This window comes from Giraffa tippelskirchi, chromosome 8, assembly GCF_054371585.1.
Source record: "Giraffa tippelskirchi isolate mGirTip1 chromosome 8, T2T-mGirTip1v1.2.pri, whole genome shotgun sequence".
In the NCBI taxonomy this organism is placed as follows: domain Eukaryota; kingdom Metazoa; phylum Chordata; class Mammalia; order Artiodactyla; family Giraffidae; genus Giraffa; species Giraffa tippelskirchi.
Genome location: NC_137282.1, coordinates 9,339,396 through 9,353,583, shown reverse-complemented (window position 1 = coordinate 9,353,583; position 14,188 = coordinate 9,339,396). Strand labels below are relative to the sequence as shown.

The 14,188-nt window shown below is 40.3% G+C and overlaps 1 protein-coding gene and 1 long non-coding RNA gene across 20 annotated transcripts in view; one reads left to right on the top strand and one right to left on the bottom strand.

The window, feature by feature from the left end:
• ZMAT4 (zinc finger matrin-type 4) overlaps window positions 1-14,188 on the bottom strand; it is a 362,048-nt gene that overhangs the window by 171,980 nt on the left and 175,880 nt on the right. The gene's annotated exons all lie outside the window — the stretch shown is intronic.
• LOC145517005 (uncharacterized) lies at window positions 13,333-14,087 on the top strand. The gene is made up of 2 exons (XR_014061920.1): window positions 13,333-13,584; window positions 13,890-14,087. It is a non-coding gene; the product is annotated as an uncharacterized LOC145517005 (long non-coding RNA).

Here is a 14,188-nt window from a genome sequence, read left to right as displayed (position 1 = left end):
TCAGCGTAGAGTTAAGACTCTATACTAAAATGGACATAGAGGCAGTGGTATGCTATCACGGGAGTCTGCCCACACAAGAAGGCTGTGTCCTGCTGGCTAGGAAACTGGATGGTAACCAGATACCCAAGAGGAAGTGACAGTGTCTGCAAGAAAGCTGGCCAGAGCCTCATGTCCCAGCATTGACTAGAGATACACACCCTGTCCCTTGAATGGAAACCATCCCTCCACGGCCATAGGGTAGGAGACAGTGGTCCTTTTTGACAATAAGGGAAAGAGGTGTCTCCTCTGGAGGGGTGTAGAATTCTCTGTGGGCCTCTGGCGTTTGGAAGGCACGGATGGTTTTTCCAGCCACTGAAGAAGTGTTTAAGCAGATGGTAACAGGACTTACAAGACCCCAAAAGGGAGAAATGAACCAGAGCCTCCCGAGAGAGGACAAACGCATAACTCAGATAAGTCCCACTAACCAACAGAAGTGGCGAACAAAAGCCTCACCACTGATTGCTGTGCCACCGAGCACAAAGGTGGTGGGAGATGCAGGAGGGGCAGAGAAAGCTCTGAGAGCTCTGAAAATCTAGAAAGTTCCAAAGGAAAAGCTGTCTGAAGACTGGACAGAGTTGAAGTGGCTTTAAGACTGGAAGGCCATGTGTGTGTTTGTTTCATTGTAGCTCGAATCTGTTTCTACCATAATTGACGGGTTTGCCTGTTTATGGTTGAGATTATCTTTCCCTGTTATGGATTATATCTTATCTGTCTCCACATTTTGAGTGTCTCATGCTTTAAAAAAGTATGTCCAATGGAGTGACTAGAATAAAGAAATATGGAAACTGTATGTCAAGTTCACAAGTACCACCTTTAATAACGTTTGATTATCTGAAAAAATAAATAAAATCAGAATGCCATCCACGGCAGAGAGGTCCACCTCCGGAGAAGTCCTAGTCACCTCTGCCAACCAAGCTCTCAGGCTCCCTGGTCTCCACACAGCGGCCTCTTCCGAGTCGCACAAGGTACCTTGTGTATTTCCCAGCACTTAGTTTTCATAACTCTAAAACAGGCTTAGGACTTATTCCTCTTCCCTTTTCCCTCACCCCCCAAATACAAGCCGTCAGCACATCCTGTCACCTTGTCCTCCAATGACACCCCCAAACAGTCTATTTCTCTCCATCTCTCACTCCACATTTATCTTCTTTTTCTCCCATCACTCCTGTCACAGCCCGAGTCCTTCTCCATTGCATGCCTCGCCTTTAGACTCTTTATAGCACTTAGTTCACATTCTACAATTATATAATTTAGGTATTTAAATCGACTTATTTCCTATCTGTCTCCTACCACTAAATTATTCAGGACCCTGTGGCCGTATCTAGAGCAGAAGCACTGGCCTGGAGCCTACACTACAGGTCACAAATACAGCCACATTTAAAATTTTAACAGCCATATTAAAAAATTAAAAGAACCTATGAAGCTAATTTTTAAATATATTTTATTTAGTCTGATATATTCAAACTATTTTCCTTTCCACATGTATTCCACACAGAAATTATTAAGGAGGCATTTTACAGTCTTATACTCCTACTAAGCCTTTGGAGTCTGGAGTTTACACTTACAGCACAACTCAGCTCAGGTCACCTGTGTTTCAAGTGTTCAGGGGCTCCATGGGCCACCGGGTATAGGGCTGGATCGCATAACTTTAGATCAAAGTGAATAATTATTAAATACTAGTTGAACTAAAGAATGAAGGAAGGAAGGAGTCAGTGAAAAACCAAATGAATAAATTCCCATTTTCACAGGTCAGGAAAGTGAAGCCAGAGTGTTTACATAAATTCTCCAACATGTCATATGTTTAGCATGTGGGGGGCGGTGCTGATTTTTGAATCCTTGACTCACAGAACTCAAGGCAGTGGTATTTCCGTGATAAGGCACTGGCATCTTAGGTCAGGTCTTCTCGTTGGAAACTTTCAAGGGCTCTTTACTACTACTAAGTCGCTTCAGTCGTGTCCGACTCTGTGCGACGCCATAGACGGCAGCCCACCAGGCTCCGCCGTTCCTGGGATTCTCCAGGCAAGAATACTGGAGTGGGTTGCCATTTCCTTCTCCAGTGCATGAAAGGGAAAAGTGAAAGTGAAGTCGCTCAGTCGTGTCCGACTCTTAGCGACCCCATGGACTGTGGCCTACCAGGCTCCTCCATCCATGGGATTTTCCAGGCAAGAGTACTGGAGTGGGGTGCCATTGCCTTCTCCACAAGGGCTCTTTACTACTACCTAAAAATAAATTCCTAGTCATGACATTTAAAATCTGCTACTAGCTAATGCTCAACACGCTTTTCTACTGCTTTTCATACATAATATGCCCCAAGCGAACTGATGTTTTTCAAGGTCAGGAACACCAAGGGACCTGCTAAGAGATGGTCTGAAGTCCCAGATGCCAGTATCTCTGCCCTTCCTAGGCTGCCCCTCTGCCCTGGTCAGACGCTGCAGGTGAGCGAAGATTCAGGGCTTTCAATCCCATCTCTGCCTCAGGTTGGAGAGCAGTAGGTTCCCCAGCAGAGGAAGGACCTGTCGATCTTTCTGTCTCTGTCCCCGCACAGTGCCTGGCACCTGGGGGCTTGCATGGATGAGTGAATGCCCCCCACCCCGTTCCACAACCACAGGGAGGACTTCTCTACGTGTCCTTCTTCACACAGCTCCTGCCACCTGGGATTTCCCCAGTCTATTCATATAAGGGTCACTCAAATGCCATCTCCCTCATCAAGGCTTCCCCTAGCCAGCCCACCACCAGCAGATCTTATTCCTTCCTCACCCCTGCACAATTTAGGTGTCTCCCCACACAGGTAGCACCACGCAGCAAATATCTCACTATTTATACTAGAATGTTCATTCTTTGTTCACCACGCAATGATGTCCTAAGAAAAAACACAAAATACTGAATTAAAGAGGAGCATATTTGGATTCAAAAGATGTTGGTTTAAGTCCCAGCTTTAAATGTAATAGATGTCACTTATAATTATTGAGTCTGAAATTTCTCCCCAGTTATGTATGAAATAAAATCTGCCCTGTTTGTCTATTCATGAGATAAAAGTCAGGATAAAAGAATACTATACATGGAGACATAGCTTCCCTCGTAGTTCAGTCGGTAAAGAATCTGCCTGCAATGCAGGAGACCTGGGTTCGATTCCTGGGTCGGGAAGATCCCCTGCAGAATGAAATGGCAACCCACTCCAGTATTGTTGCCTGGAGAATCCCATGGACAGAGGAGCCTGGCGGGCTACAGTCCATGGGACCCAAGAGTCGGACACAACTTAAGAGACTAAACCATATGGAGACATACTTTGCAATTTGGTAAGTACTTCTCAAATTATGCAACTCCCAGATGGCACAGTGGTAAAGAACCCACCTGCCAATCCAAGAAATGAAAGAGACGCAAGTTTGATCTCTGGGTCAGGAAGATCCCCTGAGGAGAAAACGGCAACCCACTCCAGTATTCTTGCCTGGAGAATCCCTTGGCAAGGAGGAGGATGATGGGCTATGGTCTTTGGGATCACAAAGAACAGAACACTACTAAGCAACTGAGCGCACACACACATACACATATATACACATTTATGTATATACATGGATAACAAACAATCATATTATTATAATTTAATAGATTGTTCATATATACATACATATTCAAATAGATGCGAATGGATGCATATTAACTTATTTATCTTTTTCAATGATTTACTTATCCCTGACATTTTCTCACTTATTTACTGGTATACATGTTTAGTGTCTGTCTTCTACCATTGTGATGGATGCTTCTTGAGGCTAGGAATTCTGTTTTATTCACAGCTTGACCTGTAGTGTCTATAAGAGGACCTGCCATAGGCCATTCAATAAACATCTGCTGATGAATGAAAAACTACATACACACAAAATAAAATGAGAATTCTGAGAAGACATTAACAACAGTGGTACCAGTTTTAATATTTCTTTAAGTCCCTAAATAAAAGCAGAACTCAAAAGTCAAATGAAAAAACTCACAGTCTAACAAAACTAGGTGACAAAGTATTCCCATAAACTTCAAAATACAATGGGATAAAAATAAACAACAAGATCTAGAAGCCCTGTAGGTATTAGCCTCTGTGCAGGAAAAGAGTAATGCAATGCAGCATTGTTGGATCTCAGAGCAGGAAGACCCTCAGCGGCCAGCAAGTCCTTGTGAGAAAGCATGGCAGATCCACGTGAGAACATCAGTTGAAATTAGGAGGATTTGCCTCATCCCAACAGCAGGAAGGTACCAGGGTCTATGTAAGGTCAGAAGAGGCAAGCACAGTCTAGCCCCTTGGAACTTTCAATACAACCCATTAGAATTCTTTCCAGGACAGACTCTATACTGACAAGACAATGCTGAAGGCAGAATCAGAATCTTGGGGTTGATGTATACACACTATATTGAAAATAGATAACCAACAAGGACCTCCTGTATAGGGCAGGGAGCTCTGCTCAATATTCTATAATAACCTAATGGGAAAAAAACTGAAAATGAATACATAGATGTATAACGGAATCACTTTTCTGTATACCATAAGCTAACACCACATTGTAAATTAAGTTTATTCCAATATAAAACAAAAATTTTTTAAATATTTAAGAACATGGACAATGGAAACAAAGAAAAGAGAGGTTTAGACAAATGTGGAGAAGTGAAAAAAAGCAAAAAATATTCAGTAAACAAGCCCTTGTATTTTTAAACACTATACACACACATACTCACGTCAGCAATGGAAAAAGAAAAGAGCTCTGTTAAGTTAGGAAACCTTGAAACACACTTCCTTCTAAAAGTTCAAGAGACAAATACATGATAATAAGCAAGAGAAAAACATAAAAATCATAGGCCATAAAAGTTATTTTCAAAAGGAGCAAAATAACATGCTTACATAAAATGAAAACATATCGGAAATAAGTGCTTTCAAAACAGATCAAAACAGTAACCTTCTATTTCAAAGCAAACTAAGACACTTTAAGAAAATGATACAAGGCATGAAAGTACAAGATAAAAATGAGAAAATTCAAAAATTAAGTGTAAGAACCACAAAAATAAGTGGAAATAAAAAGAATAAATCATCGCTTCAGAAATGAAGACTAAACTAGAAGAAACAGAAGATGAATAAACACAACGAATAATTCTCTAAGAGAAAGAAATAGGAAATAGAAGGTAAAATTAGGGAAAACATTGAAAATTCTAAAGAAGTAGAGATAAAAGGGATTCAATGGCGAGTGATGAATTGAAAAAAGACAAGGATGATCCAATATGTGAATAATAAGAGACCTTGAAAGCAAAAGTGAAATAAAATAGAGCAAATGCATGGGCATTTCTTAAAATTGAAATTAAAGAAAGCAGATATTAAAAGAACATCCTCTGAATGTCAATTCAGAGCAACCACTCCTAAAATACATTCCAGGAAAATTATTCAACTTAAGATTAACAATTAAAAAAAATTATTTGCACCTCTAAAAATTGAATTCTTCCTAAAGGAAAACAATATTAAATCATCATCAGACTTTTCAACGGCAGAGTGATTCTTTATAAAAATTAGAGTAACATATTTTATATTCTCAAGAAAATATATATCCAACAAACCTGACACTTCAACAGAAAGAGTTCAAAGTAATAACAGGTATGAACTCAGGTAATTTTGTTCTCATGTCTCTCCTGCCGTATCTACTGAAATGACTAGGGAACCTCAAGAGAAGATTGGTGGTTGCCTAACATACATGGTTACTTATGAAATTAAGATAAAGATGGTTATAGGAAGAAGGTATAGTAGGTAGTGGCTATAGGTTCAGATCCTATGGATATAGTATAAGTATTTAAATTAGGGAGAATATGTGCTGCAAAAAAGATATATCAGCCAACACACGAGTTGTATAGTATTAGTATTGCCGGGCTTCCCAGGTGGCTCAGTGATAAAAAAAATCCACCTGCAATGCAGGAGATGAAAGAGATGCAAGTTCAATCCCTGGGTCACAAAGATCCCCTGGAGGAGGAAATGGCAACCTACTGCAGTATTCTTGCCTGGAGAATTCCAGGGACAGAGGAGTTTAGCAGGCTACAGTCCATAGAGTCACAAAGAGTCAGACATGACTGAGCAACTAAGAACACACGCGTTAGTACTGCTATTTGCAAGCTGTTGTGTGTATAATATTGGAGGCAGTAAATGAGTAATTATGAGATACTTTAATTTTCTCGTTTCCTTCGTCTTTGACATTTCCTGTGTCGAGATGCTCAGATGCTCAAGAAGAACAGAGGAGAGTAACACCTGAAATTATGAAATCAGGAGAACAAACACAGAAATAATGACTGAACTGGAAGAATCAGTATTTGCTCTGAGATCTTGTTATAAGTACGTATCTCTCTAGCTTCCATCCACTGAAGAGACCTAAAGACAATCACAAACGCAAGACAACACCCCCAGCACTCAGAAACCTAACAATCTTAAGATACCATTCCCACCAAAGTAAACTCAGTCTTCTGGGGACAAAAAAACTGATTCCATGAAATGTACCAGATATTCCAGGAAGTGTACAAGATGAGTCTGGGCTATCTTGCCATACTAGATAACAAGAATGCTATCAAAGACAACCACAGTCATGACCCAATGGCTCAGGGGCAAACTTGAAGAGGCTCCTACTGGTAAAAGATGAACTTCAAGAGACATGGTAATTGTAACTAACTGAAACTCACCGAAATATGTTAAATCCATGCATTTCATAACAGTATTTCTTAAAAGCCTATCAGCTCACCTTTGCAGGGAACCCAAAAAATTGATAAGTAAAACAACAAAATAAGGCCATATTTCTGCCTTTTCTAAAAGAACTGTAAATGAGAAAAAGTGCTTGTTCTAAATAATTCCAACTAATCAATGAAAAATTATGAAATAAAACAATTTTGAAAACTTCAATGGATTCATTGATCTAGGCACTGAACATCAACAGCTGCTAACATCACAGAAAGAGAGACAATCAAATACCATGTATCTTCGGATGAAAGAACCCAACACCATTTAGTCTTGCCAAAAGCATCGATCCCAAATCTTATCAAAACTCTGGATCCATCTGCCAATTTGCAGCACACAGAAAGGTTATAAGGAAGTGTTAGATGGAATCACAAATACACATTCAGCAAAAACTACACTCTAGAGAATTCTGTACGTCAAATGCCCCCCAGGCTTTTTTATACAAGTAAATTATAACGAAAAGAAGAAAATGGAGTAGGAAATGCCAGATTCAAAGCAATAAAAACAAATGCATCAAAGTTTTAAAAATTAGGCAAGACTAAACTATGGTTGGGCTTCTCTGGTGGCTCAGAGGTTGAAGCATCTGCCTGCAATGCGGGAGACCTGGGTTCGATCCCTGGGTTGGGAAGATCCCCTGGAGAAGGAAATGGCAACCCACCCAGTATTCTTGCCTGGAGAATCCCATGGACAGAGGAGCCTGGTGGGCTACAGTCAACGAGTTCGCCAAGAGTCGGACACAACTGAGCGACTTCACTTTCAAGCTATGGTTGGGACTTCCCTGTAGCCCAGATGGTAAAGAATCTGCCTACAGTGCAGGAGATTGAGTTCGATCCCTGGGATGAGAAGACATTCTAGAGAAGGGAATGGCAACCCACCCCAGTATGCCTGGAGAATTCCAAGGACAGAGGAACCTGGTGGGCTACAGACCATGGGGTCACAAGGAGTTGGATACGACTGAGAGACCAACACTACTAAACTATGATAATTAGGGAGGCACACTGTGTCATAAAATTTTACAAAAAACTTGAGAGATGATTCTGGGAAAGTCAGGGTAGCAGGTTATTTTGAGAGACCTGGGTCATGGTTACCGAGTGCTGCTGCTGCCGCTGCTGCTAAGTCGCTTTAGTCGTGTCCGACTCTGTGGGACCCCATAGATGGCAGCCCAACAGGCTCTGCTGTCCCTGGGATTTTCCAGGCAAGAACACTGGAGTGGGTTGCCACTTCCTTCTCCAATGCATGAAAGTGAAAAGTGAAAGGGAAGTCGCTCAGTTGTGCCTGACTCTTCATGACCCCATGGACTGCAGCCTACCAGGCTCCTCCGTCCATGGGATTTTCCAGGCAAGAGTACTGGAGTGCGTTGCCATTGCCTTCTCCACGTTACAGAGTGTTTGCCTTAAAATTCTTTAAGTGATACATCTATTTATTTGGTAGAACTTTGTATCTGTATTCTATTTTCTAACAAAAGTTTAAAGAAAAATGGATTCCAGTTTTCAATGTACCTGACTAGCAGCTCTAAGTGCCTCCCTGAGTATAATTCTAAAATACTAATGAAGAATGAAAGAGATGAAATGCACACTAAAAATTAGTTTGATGGACCACCTGATACCAGAACTTAAAGTGAATTTCCACTAGCTGTAAGGCATAAGGAGTTCAACTGAGATAAGCTGTAAAACTGGAATAATAATAGAGCTGCCCTCATCGGGTAGTAGGGAGGATTAAATGACTTTATAGGTGGAAAGTACTTAAAATGGGGTCTGACTTCGAGAAAGGCTATATTTAAGAATAAGTTACTGATTTTATTATAAACTTACCCACAGCCACGTTTTATGAAAGAAAGACCCATGAAACAAAAAAAAATAAAAATATACTGTCTATATCACACTGTCCTTTCTCTACGTGCAGACTTCTACCAGCAATGATAATAGCAACTGAACAGCTATCCCTTATGGCTTCTTTTTTTCTTTTTTTGGCCATGCCACAGAGCGGGTGGGATCCTAGGGCCCTGACCAGGGATAAAACTTGTGCCCCCTGCTCTAGAAGCAAGGAGTCTTAACCACTGGATGGTCAGGGAAGTCTCTCATATGATTTCTTGAACTGATAAAACACTAATTGTCATCTCTCTGGAGCCACTCTGTGACACACTCATAATTAGCAGCTGGGTAAGGTGGCTCAGCAGTAAAGAATCCACCTGCCAATGCAGGAGACATGGGTTCAATCCCTGGGTTGTGAAGATCCTCTGGGGAAGGAAATGGCAATTCACTTCAGAATTCCTGCCAGGAAAATCCCATGGACAGAGGAGCCTGGTGGGCTACAGTCCATAGGGTTACAAAGAGTCAGACTTGACTTAGTGACTAAACAACAACAATAATGAAATGTAACTAATCCACTATAGGGTGGTGGGTGTAGCTTCCCAGCCCATCAGCAAGAAAAAAGATGAGTTTCAGGCATAGAGGCAGGGATGACTGTAGGGGCTCAGCACCCTGGCGGGTCACAGCTTTATTTATTTATTTTTTTAATAAATTTATTTATTTTAGTTGGGGGTTAATTACTTTACAATATTGTAATAGTTTTTGCCATACATTGACATGAATCAGCCATGGGTTTACATGTGTTCCCCTTCCCGGACCCCCCACCCACCTCCCTCCCCATCCCATCCCTCTGGGTCATCCCACTGCCCCGGCCCTGAGCCCTTGTCACATGCATCAAACATGGAATGGTGTTCTGTTTCACATATGATAATATACATGTTTCAATGCTATTCTCCCAGAACGTCCCACCCTCACCTTCTCCCTCAGAGTCCATAATATTGTTCTATGCATCTATGTCTCTTATTCTGTCTCGCATATAGGGTTATCGTTACCATCTTTCAAATTCCATATATATGCATTAGTATACTGTATTGCTGTTTTTCTTTCTGGCTTAATTCACTCTGTATAATGGGCTCCAGTTTCATCCATCTCAGTAGAACCGATTCAAATGTATTTTTTTAATGGCTGAGTAATATTCCATTGTGTATATGTATCAAAGCTTCCTTATCCATTCGTCTGCTGATGGACATCTAGGTTGCTTCCATGTCCTGGCTATTGTAAACAGTGCTGTGATGAACATTGGGGTACATGCGTCTCTTTCAATTCTGGTTTCCTCGGTGTATATGCCCAGCAGTGGGATTGCTGGGTCATATGGCAGTTCTATTCCCAGTTTTTTAAGGAATCTCCACACTGTTCTCCATAGTGGCTGTACTAGTTTGCATTCCCACCAACAGTGTAAGAGGGTTCCCTTTTCTCCACACCCTCTCCAGCATTTATTGCTTGTAGACTTTTGGATAGCAGCCATTCTGACTGGTGTGAAATGATACCTCATTGTGGTTTTGATTTGCATTTCTCTAATAATGAGTGATGTTGAGCATCTTTTCATGTGTTTGTTAGCCATCTGTATGTCTTCTTTGGAGAAATGTCTGTTTAGTTCTTTGGCCCATTTTTTGATCGGGTCGTTTATTTTTCTGGAATTCAGCTGCAGAAGTTGCTTGTATATTTTTGAGATTAATTGTTTGTCTGTTGCTTCGTTTGCTATTATTTTCTCCCATTCTGAAGGCTGTCTTTTCACCTTGCTTATAGTTTCCTTTGTTGTGCAAAAGCTTTTAATTTTAATTAGGTCCCATTTGTTTATTTTTGCTTTTATTTCCAATATTCTGGGAGGTGGGTCATGGAGGATCCTGCTGTGATTTATGTCGGAGAGTGTTTTGCCTATGTTTTCCTCTAGGAGTTTTATAGTTTCTGGTCTTATGTTTAGATCTTTAATCCATTTTGAGTTTATTTTTGTGTATGGTGTTAGGAAGTGTTCTAGTTTCATTCTTTTACAAGTGGTTGACCAGTTTTCCCAGCACCACTTGTTAAAGAGATTGTCTTTTCTCCATTGTATATTCTTGCCTCCTTTGTCGAAGATAAGGTGTCCATATGTGCGTGGGTTTATCTCTGGGCTTTCTATTTTGTTCCATTGATCTATATTTCTATCTTTGTGCCAGTACCATACTGTCTTGATGACTGTGGCTTTGTAGTAGAGCCTGAAGTCAGGCAGGTTGATTCCTCCAGTTCCATTCTTCTTCCTCAAGATTGCTTTGGCTATTCGAGGTTTCTTATATTTCCATACAAATTGTGAGATGATTTGTTCTAGTTCTGTGAAAAATACCATTGGTAGCTTGATAGGGATTGCATTGAATCTATAGATTGCTTTGGGTAGTATACTCATTTTCACTATATTAATTCTTCCAATCCATGAACATGGTATATTTCTCCATCTGTTTGTGTCCTCTTTGATTTCTTTCATCAGTGTTTTATAGTTTTCTATATATAAGTCTTTTGTTTCTTTAGGTAGATATATTCCTAAGTATTTTATTCTTTTTGTTGCAATGGTGAATGGTATTGTTTCCTTAATTTCTCTTTCTGTTTTCTCATTATTGGAGTATAGGAATGCAAGGGATTTCTGTGTGTTAATTTTATATCCTGCAACTTTACTATATTCATTGATTAACTCTAGTAATTTTCTAGTAGAGTCTTTAGGGTTTTCTATGTAGAGGATCATGTCATCTGCAAACAGTGAGAGTTATACAGATAGGGTCATAGCTTTAAACTGAGGCAGCCACTTCTAGTGCTGGGGAACCAGGCAGCAAGGATAAGAAAAGATGTTACTCAGAAAGCAAGGCTTAACTGTCAAGTTGAAGATCTTGCAGAAACTTGGGATAGGCCCGAAGCTGTGCCCACCAACCCACATTTCATAATGGCTCTAAGAAAGGGATTAGACAGTTAACCAACTAGACATCAAGAGAAGTCATTTCTGCTCAAATGTATCAACAAATTCAATGCAAGTTTAACTACTGGATGTTGGTAATAAAAAAAAAATCTGAATTTCTGCATCAAGGAAAAAAAAACTAAAAAGGTGACATAATTTTGAAAATTAAAATTTAGGAGTTATTTAGCTTCAGTTATGAGACACATAAAACTCTAAGAGTTTTTAAGGTGGGTTTCTTCTACAGAAAGCCTAATGAAACAAAATAAATGCAGAAACAACCAAAGAATAAATTCAAATTTGGATGTAATAAGGGGAAATTTCAATCATCAGGGAAAATCACATTATTAAATAAATGGAATTGGAAGACTGAATAATAATTTGGGGAAACTAATACAACCATAAAATAACTAGAAGAAGTATATAAAATATTCATATAATCTTAGGATGGATTAAACTTTTTAGGCATAAAATTAAAAAAAAAAAAAACAGAAACAGTTAAGCACAGAAAAGCTATGCATATCCCATTCCCTAAATGCTAAACTGTTTTGTATATCAAGAAATACCATGATGATATTTAAATGCAAATGGCAAAGAATATTAACCATGTACATTTTTAAGTGCTTATCTATATAAAGAACATTGGCAAAACACTATAAGAAAGCTGACCAACTCTACCCCCAAATTAAGCAGAAAACATAAATCTTAAATGTATAAAAGAAATATACATTTCCAATAAAAATATAAAAAAAGATCAATCATATGAGCAATCCAAAAAATATAAAAATATATTCATAAAGCTGGAATATGTTTTTTAAAATCTAATATTGTCAAAGGTGAACAGAAATGAACAATCTAAATCACTGCTTTTGGAAAAATACAGCCTTTATGGAGAGTGATTCGAGAATGTGCATTAAAAATCTTAGATATATTTTTCTTGACCAGAAATTTCTTTTCTGGAAATTTATTCCAAGGAAATTGCCAGAGTTTGTGTGAATGTACACAAAGTTATTTGCTGAGGCGCTGATTATAATAGCTAAGTGTAAAAATTTATACACTGAGATTAATAGAGGACAATATTTCAACAAAGGGTGGTAGACTAGTTATTAAACTAATGTTTAATAAACTGAGGCATGTTTGTATATGGGCATGATGGAATACAAAGTTATTAAGTGAAAGAAAAGCTATTAAAGTCATGATAGAAGATATTTATGAACACGGAATATGATTTCTGATGCATTACTAAGCTCATTCATTAGAGACTTTTAAACAGGTATTAATAGTGTCATCTCTGCACTGGGAATAATACAGGAAACAGCCCAGGGGACAAGCCCTGTCATGGAGTTAACATCCTAGCTGGGGAAGCTGATGATAATTAAATAAGCAAAATACATGGTATGTTATTCATGATTGCTAGGAGGAGAAAATGATGAGACAGGAAGTGAAATTTTAAAGTGATCCTAGGATGGGGGAGAGAAGGACTGGGAGTTTGGGACTAGCAGATGCAAATCAGTATATATAGGACAGATAAAAACAAGGTCCTACGCTACAGCACAGAGAACTATATTCAAATCCTGTGATAAACCCTAATGGAAATGTAACAGTGTTCAGTGAACACAGACCTTAGCATCATGGCTGTATGACATTAGTAGGTACCCTGTTACCAGGCAACAGGTCCTGCTCAGCCATTGGCTGGCACCTCAGTGGGCCCCACCCACAAGCAGCCAGCTGACAATGAGTGAACATTAGTAGTCCTGCCCTGCCCACGGGTCAGTGGGCCCCGCCCACTGGTAACAAACTGTCAATTAGGGACATTAGTAAAATGATTCAGCCAATGGTTGGGGGTGTGGTGGTCATCAGACGGAGAGTGAGATGAGGCAGATTCAGGCTTTCTCCTGGAGGCCTTCCAGCTCACCCAGCTTCAGGCCAGAGGGTGAGCTGGGGAACCCAGGGAACAGACGTCTTGCAGGGCTCCAGAGTCCTCCCCAAGACCACCCACTAGCTCTGGCCCAGGCCTTGAGGCAGCGGTGAGTCTCTCCCTCATCCCTGTCTCTGAGACCTAATAGCAGTGGCTCTCTACCTGGGTCACAATCTGTGGGACCTGGTCCCCCCATTTAGGCGGCCTGAGGAGACTGAGGACCAGTTGAGTTGAGCGCCTGGCTCCCCCAGAGATGACAGCTGGACAGGGTGTGGGAACCTGGCCTTGAGGGAGCCGCCAGCTGAGCTCTGCTCCTCTCAGGCAGGACTAGGACTTGGACACTGAAAGCTGTACCTTGGGACCTTGCCCTTTTGTCAGGACAGAGAATAACATTCATTTGGTGGACATTTACAGGAACATCATTGCTTGACCCATAACCTGACCTCAAGAACAAAGGACCTGATGCCAAGAACTTTGCAATAACTAACCACACCCCTCCCTCACCTTTTGCTGGAAAACGGCTTTGCAGAAAGCTTTTAGTAACTTTGGGGTTCAAGCATGAACCATCCATCTCCTTGCATGGCCCTGTAATAAACCAGTCTCTGTTCCAGACTCCACTGTTTCAATATTGTTTGGCCTCACTGTGCATCAGGCACGTGGACTTGCGATTCAGCAACAGAAACAAATATACAAAAGAATAGACATATGTTAAC